This window comes from Nyctibius grandis, chromosome 5, assembly GCF_013368605.1.
Source record: "Nyctibius grandis isolate bNycGra1 chromosome 5, bNycGra1.pri, whole genome shotgun sequence".
NCBI classification, from domain to species: Eukaryota; Metazoa; Chordata; class Aves; order Nyctibiiformes; family Nyctibiidae; genus Nyctibius; species Nyctibius grandis.
In genome coordinates, this window is record NC_090662.1 from 76,055,401 (window position 1) to 76,064,221 (window position 8,821).

The window sequence follows — 8,821 nt, forward strand, 5'->3', positions numbered from 1 at the left end:
ACAGGGCTTAAAAAGATCAAATTGCGTACAGATTGCTTGAATCCCACATTGCTTTTTTTGACAGTCCTGCTGTAGACAACAAGTATATTTGTGATTTCTTTTGTGAATTATGTAATACAATGCCAACATTTTACATTTTCTCTGCTACAGAGAGGCCCAAGACACTGTTCTAGGGGCACTAGGCAGAGCTGAGGGATGTGGTAATGCAAAGTGAGTGTTTCAAGGCTAGGAGAGCACAGGGATATCAAAACTGAAGGCCTTCAGTCCCTCTGTGGGGAGAATCAAAGACAGAGTTAATGATGAAGGGGGGGGAGGTAAAAGGGAAGGGAATCTGCATGGCTACATCAGGGTGCTTTGCAGAGCTGCTGGTGTGAGAAATTTTCACTGTTGCTAGTTCTCCACTCTTTTAAGCAGAAACTCCCTTTCTCACATGGAGAGGAACGTGAGATTAGGGAATGCAACTGAGACATTGCTGGAAGACACGACTATCCTGGGATTACAAGGAGGGATGGTTTAGCTGTGTGACAAAGATTAGAATTGCATGGTTTCTTTGATGGAGCAGGATGTGGTGTTTGCATGCCACTGCTGAGGGGCGTGGAAGAGATATCCAGGAACAGGAAGATACCAGAGATTGGCAGTGAGCAACATGCCAAAGAAGATTATAAAATTATATAGATGATCTGAGTAGAGGAAGGATGATAAAGCCCCTTCCTTTAGAAAACTGAGTGCTCATACAGGAACCAAGTGTGAAAAGAAAGAGGAGGGTCAGAACCACGGGGTGCAACAGCACTGTTGAGGATCTGCCTCATGTGGCAGACAGAGACATCCAGAGAGAAGAGGAAAGCAGTGATGTTTCACTGTGTTTTGTCTTTGGGGATTGCAATCATGTACAACAAACTCGGGAGATAAAGAATAATGAAAATGTTATGCCCATTATTCTTTTGAAATGACCCTGAAGGCTCCACTGCTGAAACCCTTTGCTGGCAGCACACACATCCTTGACACCCAGCCAACTCCAGCCCCCCTGTCTCCCCAGCCCAACAACTCCCTGTTGCAGTGCAGGGTAGGAACCATAGGATTCCTGTTACAACCAGTTGAAGCAACGTCAGTATTTAATTTCACAATATTTGACATTCTGGTGAGGTTATTTAACACCTTTGATTGTTCTTTTAGGCCAATTTTTAACAACATACTCCATTTTACAAAAAAAAAAAATGTCACAGAGTCTTGTTTTGGAAATGTGAAAAGAAGTGCAACCTTCACCTCAAAGACCACAAGCAGTCAAAATTGAATATCCAGTCAAAGGGATTTATTTAGGTTGCCTTCATGATCAGTAGCAGAGGGAGCCTAGACTAATTTAGACCAAACAACTATTTTTTAAATGACTTAAGTGACATGGAATGAATCAAAAGTGAAGCATTTCCATACTCTTGAAGTTTCTTCTCATTTTTGTTTGCATAAAGCTAATCACTCATTTTGAGACATTCAGTTCTAATCCCCCAACCTCAAACTTAGTGTGAAAAACCTCAGAATCTATGAGACTTTTAGGGGAGGATTTAACTTGAGTAACATGCCTAGATATATAGAAGTCTAAACATATACGGGTGCAGCCCTTTTCATAAGCAGTCAGTGGAACCTTGAATTAGGAGACTTAATTCAGTTGCCCACACATAGGTGTCTAGTGCTGTTTGAGATGCCCACATGTATTTCACCTGGCCTCACCCACTGCTCCAGGAGGGCATGGGTTTTCTGCCATACCTGTCTCACCTCTGTCAGCTCTGCGAGGAGATCTTCAGTCACTAGGCCATCTAAAATAGCTATCTATGCGTATGTTAAGACAAGAGATTCACGCCTGCAGAGACAATAAAAAGCCTGGATAACAGATTTATATCTCCTCAAAATGAGGGATTAATGAGGGAGAAAGGCAGCATTTTAAAAACAGCTACTTCTGCCGGTGTTCATGTGTAAGGATAGTTAAAGGAGCCTACCTCTAATAATGTTGACACTTCTGCTGTGATGGGTGATAGGAACAAAACTAAATACTGCTGTTAAAATGGTTTAAATTACCACTTTCTGACTTTGTTCTTCATTTTATCAAGCTGTTAAGCACCACTGCTCTGCAGCTATGCTCAGACTAAGATTAAAATCTATTTTTTAATTTACATTTTGTGTTTGTTTTTTTGGGGGGGAAATATGTCAATTATGGAAATATGCTAATTTTGGTTTAGAGCAAAATAGTGGGAAGACCACTGCCTGTTAGACAGTAAAGGGAACAATAGTAAAAGCAGTAGAGCTGATCACTTATTTTGAAATGAAATATTTTTCTCCAAAAATGTGGACTTACTGAAACCGCAGCTTTTCACATAGACATACTACACTGCCAACAGTTTGTCAGGGAAGGCTTTCAGTTCCAAGTGGAATTACGGGATGAAAAGAAAAAGAAACAACCGCCCAAATGAGCTAATAAGAAAGGACATTTGGTAGGTTGACACCCAGCTTCTGGACCATGTGTTGTGGTGTTTGGAGCAAGGCTTGAAGCTAAATCCTGTGTTTCAAGTCAATACACCATCAACAGAATATCTGCTATTTTTGCATTGGTTCATTACCCTCCTTTAAAAGGTCTTAGGTGTATTACCCAAGGGAACATAAAAGGAGGATGTTAATGAAAGGTGAGTGAAAGGACAGTGGCAAAGGGAATGCGCTGGGTAGAAATGGTTGTAAGCATTGGCAAGAAGCAGGGGGTGTCAGTGGGGAAACTGAGGTGTTCAAGACTAGAATAAGTGCAGGCAGCTCAACTCTGTGCCTCATGCCCAAAACAAGGTTTGCTTGATAGAACTTGTTACAGTGCTCGCAATAATTATTCCCTATTCTCTGGACAAGGCATATTGGTATGGTGCAAGTGCGTAGATTAGTGGTGTATCAGCTTATCTGCTGAAAAGGGCAGAAGCAAGGCTGCATTAGAGAATTTACTAACTTTGTTTCCTGATTCTCAGCAGTTCAGGTTTCAAGTACGACAAACACTTCTTGTCCCTCCCCATCTCCATCCTTCCCAATGACTGTGTCCTCTAGAAGGCCTTAAGACAATGCAGGACTACTTTCATTTGGGAACTGCATTATGTTGCACTATGAGCTGCTGCAGTTTAGATCGCTGTGCTTTGCAATGTGATGCACGGTACTATATCATACTGAGATGTGTGATACTCCCTTATAAGACATTGTATGATATGTTACTTTATATTATGCTCACTATTTGGAGTAAAATTACCCAGCAGGTTTAAAAATTACTGGAGACTGATACACCAACGGAGTGATAATGTGAACCTTTGGCAGCCAGGCTAAAAATATCCTTGCATTCAGCACCACACGTTGCTGCACTTCTTTGACAGCCTTCCTTTTCCGTGTTTGGATCCATCCCAGATCCTCTAGGTTTCAAAAAACTGTAGACTTTGTGAAAGATGGTGCCAAGCTGACTTACTTGCCTTTTGCCACACAATCTGCAGGACTGCTTCTACCACATCATATGGGGAGGACAGAGCAAGAAGGAGAGGAGATACAGCCTCCTCATTGAGTAAAGCATGCAATCCTGAAGGAAAGGTGCTGGCAGAGGTTTTTTCATGAGCTGCCTTGTGAAAGGTCTTCAACTTTCCTTAACATAATTTCTCAGCTCTTTCACTGCTGTTGGCTTGTTTTCCCATTGCAGTGTTGCACAAATACTCCCATTCCTGCAGTTGTCCCACTGTAGCTGTGAAAAGCTCGCTCTCTCTTCAGAGGCTGAAAATCTTAAATGCTCTGAACAAAACTCTGAGGATAGAGAGGCGATTGTTCTCTTAATATAAAGTAATTTGCAAAGTGGGCTAGGAGGGAAAGAGACAGTACATGAGCATGTGAAGGATATTTAGGGGAGGGGGAATTGTAGGACTGTAGATCTTTTGCCTCCTTTCCCTTCCCAAGCTTCAAAAGAATGACAGAAGTACTGTTGAAGGCAGGGGCATCATAGGTTATGGATAAAGGTCTTTTGGAACACATATAAACAATACAGTGTCTACATAGTCATTTTGCTGACAGACTTGTCATTTGAAAGCTAAGAGCACTGGGAATGATAGAGGGTCAAAGACGACCAGTTCCCAGGCTGACAAATTGGCTTTTGCTGTCTCACATAACAAATAGGATGGCACATAACACACCTGCCGGCTGATAAATCCTTGCACTGTAGACCACGAGTAATCAGGGGGGGTCACTATTTGTGGAGGTGACAGACCTGGGCAAGCAGCAAAACCAAAGATTAATTTCTGACAGAAGGATCATGAGAGGAAGCGAAACGTTGTTTGAAAATAGGCGTGGAATGGTGAGAGCAGAAAATGTCCCCTCCCATGCGAGTCCAGCCATGCCCCAGGAAGCAGGAACCCATCTAACTCCCACAAAACCACACAGGATCCTACTAAAGAAACTCTTGATTATTATCGCTTGTTTCTTCCTAACAGAAGCAACAGTTCAGTCAATGGTCAACCTTTTGCATGTGAAGAACTAGCAGTTTTAATGTGCTTAAATGATAAAGAGTGACTGTAACACCTTTTTTTTTTTTTAAATTTACTGTGCAATCTAGTTCCCTGTGTATGATCTGCATTATGTCCATCCCATACAGTGCAGTGCCATGTGGATACTGGTGCTGACACAAAGAAGTTCTAATCAAGTAAAAGACAAGACTGGATGTTTCGTTGGAAATAATTCTCAGTGCTTTGTCTATTCAATACTCCTGTTAAACAAGTGTTTGGTTCTCACAGCATGCAAGTAATATCCTTGGAGCATGAGCTTACAGAGCTGATGGTTAGGAAAGATTTCTTTCTAAGAGCTTTAATCTTCCTAGATTTTCCCTATCACAAATTACTGTAATTCTTCAATTTGTTTGGCCTACCAATAATTTTATTATGACAATTCTGCTTTTAAAAGAAACAAATCTGGAAATAATGTGACCAGTCTCTCAATTTCTCTGTCAAGTCTCTCTGCAGACTGAAAAATTCAAATGGCTTTACTCCATCTAGTCTGACAAACATTAACTTTTTTTCTAATAAATAGGTAGTAAAGGTTTGTTTCATAGATAAAAGCCAGCATTACAAATAATTTATACTCCTGGTTAGCACCTTGTCCCAGATGATCCCTGCTTATTCACACAGACGTTACACGAGTCGCAGCGTGTTATAGGCACATCATGCATTGTGAAATAGAAACGATGCAAAAGAAGGGCAGGAGGGAGCAAGCTGCAAAATCTCTGCTTTAGATTTCTTACACTTTGTTCTGAGAGCTTCTTAGCTGCATTGATTCAGTGAAGCAATTGTTAAACTCATTCATTTTTTCACTGTAGTACAGACATACTGCTGCACTCTCATGGCTCAACTCTACCCTTATATAACACGGGGTGCTTTTTTTTTTTTTATTTGGGTTGAGGTGTAACCCTGAAATCCCAGGTCGAGATACAATGTTCTAGGTATAAACAAGGACCCTATCACTGTTGCACATTGTTCTATGAGATATATTTGGTGGACTTATTACTCTTTTATAGTGGAGGGTAAAGAAGAGCCATTAGCAATGAATTCAAAATTGGATACAGGTAACCTGTAGTGGCACTAGATGTCATTGGAACATTAGTGAAGGATCTGAAACCAGTGTAGAGGCAGCACCTCACAACTGGCTGCACCTCTGTTACGTGAATTGGGATTGTGGTGTTTCAAGATGGTTGCAGATGATACCTTTATTGACCTGAATAAAAGATCTAACTTCAGGATCCAGCATGAGGAAGAGCATGGCATGACTGTTAAGATCTCCGTGGTGTGGTCTGGGCTCCAGCAGTGACTGTGCGTTTGACTTATTGCAATTACACTGAGGCAGCCTCCTAGGAGGGGTGGTGAAGTGCAATTTTTGCAAAATGCATTGAATTCCAGAAAGGTAGCAGGGCCTAGGAGCATGCATTATCATTAACTTTTACAGACAACATTTTCATAATGAGGTTTCAAAGACAGAAGAAGTATAAGAGCTTGTTCACTGAGCCTCTGTGTTCTCATAGCTTGATTTCCTACAGATCTGTGCCCTACAGCCTGTAAATACTCACTGTTGCTACAGTGCTGGTTCCTGCAACTTCTCAACCCAATGACACAATTTCCCAGTGCTTCCCCATACTGTGATGCCCCTTCTAGCCTTACACCCCAAATCAGTTATCATCTCCACTGTAAAATGCCCAACTCTTTCTATGTCCCACATCCCCTACAGGCTTTTGTTTGGTCTAGCTCCTGGGCAACGGGCAGCACATCCTTACAGCGATGCAGAAACATGAATGTGCTCCCTAGGCAGCCAGCGCTCTCGTGCTGCTCAGCAGGCCAGCAGAACTGACCATAACCACATTCTCCTGCCTTTCCCTCACTTGTAACACTAATAGGGTCTCACTCCTCTGTCAACTGTAGCACACAAAAGCAAATACTTTTGAGAACACTGTTCCTCTGCCTACTTCAGCTAATATCTGTTAATAAGTTGAAGAACTAACGGTGGAAGAGGACACCAACTGGAAGACAGGCAGACCAATGTGCAGAGACAGACAAGAAAGCAGCCACCTCATTTTCTTGGCAAATGTGGCTAAAAATGGCACTATCTCATACAGAAACAAAATATGATGCATGATTTGGGCTTTTCAATTGAGTAATTTGATCACTCAGTGTTTCTTTTCTCTCTGAGTCTGCTCCATTACCAGTGTGTGGGTGACTCAAGCAGAGCAGGAGTCAAAGGATTCTTCTCAACATTTTGAAGGCTGTTCTCTTACAGCACAGAGAAGAAGGTGCTACCTGTATCTGATGGATCTACTTGTTTCTGCAGAGGAATGTGAAAGCAGTGATGGTATCCGAGGGCTAGATCTTCCTGCCACGTCATTTCTGTTTATTTCTGTCACCTCTGAAAAAAATCCAACAGTTATCTAAAAGAGCCCTTATCAGGAAAGATTTTGAAGATGGAAGTCACTGTGGAGGGTGAAAGAATTAAAAAAAGATCAGCAGGTCAGCAAGGAAGGGAAGACAGGAAATACATGGCAGCTAGCTAGCTACAGTAAAACTCCATCCATCTGCCTTCTGTGAATAGAAGGATAATCAAACTGAATTGCAGTCTCAGGTGGCTTTGTTACTTTTCCCTCAACTTTATGAATGCCTTGAAAAACCCGTCAGCATATGCCATGAGAAGTAATATGGTGCTGGTTGCTACAAAATGCTACTCAGATGTATTAATTGTGAAGAAAATGCAGCTCCAGCACACAAGCCCATACATCAAATGAGGTTTACGACTTCATTGGGACTAAGCACTACCATCAAGAGAAGCTTGGTATAATTGATCCCAAACTTTACCTCTGAGGTAGAGCAGACAAATACACAAGTGCACAATTATGAAAAGACAGATATTTTAACTTGGAGCAGCCTAAGCAGCCACACGTACCACAACAGAGATCACAGAGATGGAGAATGAACAGCAACTGAATCAAAACAGTACCAATTATAGTTCCAAGGATATAAGGATCTGACCTTTTATGTTAAGTGGTATTAGGATAACTACTCTTGCTGTTCTTAGTCCACATTGAACCCTTGCGCTTAAACATAAACCCTTTGCTTCTTATCTTCTCTGTTTCTTGCAAACAAACAGCCAAAATATTTTCCAAATATCTGCAAAAACCTGTCTGAATATTCCCTAAAACTGATGATGAGTCTAACTAACTCCTTCATTCAGCTCCCACTAGGGTGGGACTCCTCTCTGAAATGTGATAAAGGCTCTGCACACATTCTACAAGATGCTCACCCACCCAGGGTATTCTGTGCAACCTCCGAAATGTGGTGCATAACAGAAATCACTTTTAGCAGTACATCATTCTGGTGATGAATGGGAGCTTTTCATAGTCTCCAGGAGGGTTCAGCTGCAAAGGAGTCTCTCTGAAGCCAGAGATACAGACAATTCTGGTACTGCAAGCTGGCCTGATGATCAGTAGTGTCTGCATCACAGCAGGATGATATTTGTCTGCCAAAATACCCTTGAAACTGACTGCTCAATTACACTCCATAATGGGCTGTTGCCCTGCTTGGGTCACTCATCTTCCAGGTGTTTCTTCATGAGTCCCGGGATTCGCCTGAAACCAAGAGAATAGCATTGTGCAGTCCATTTTCTCCAAGATGACTGTTACCATTAACTTTCTATTCAGTAGGAGAGCACACCCACTATAGGCCTTTTGTTGTGCAGGGACCTCTGTACCCTACTAGATGGCTTGTTTACTCACTGTTATATTAGAACTGTGTGAGGACCATTTTCATACCCTTTGGGTTTTCCTTTTGCACAAAGCCTGAGGGATTTTGCTGTCATGGTGACTCTTAATACCTACGAACACCTATTTCTCTTGGGATTGCTGCAATATCACTGCTACAGTAGCAGCTGCATTTTGTAGGACAATTTCCTCATTATTTCATTTTAAATTGTGGTATCTATAAGTCACAGTAAAGTGTAAGAGTCATAATGACGTGAATGCTTTACAAATGCAATGAAAAGACAGTCTATTGTCCAAGAGCTAAATGTTTACATTAATTAGACATAGAAATCATAGGGGTCATAGAAATCTCTTTTTTTTTTTTTTTCGGAGTATTAAGTTAAACTTCCTGTGGAGGACATTTTCCCTGAATCAAAATAGCTTGCTTTAATCCATCCTTCCTGTTGATACGAATACTGAGTGGAGTCTCGGCAGAAGTGGGCCCAGAATACCGCTCTTCTTTGTTGCTGCTAAAGAGCTAAAGAACATAATTTACATTTCTAA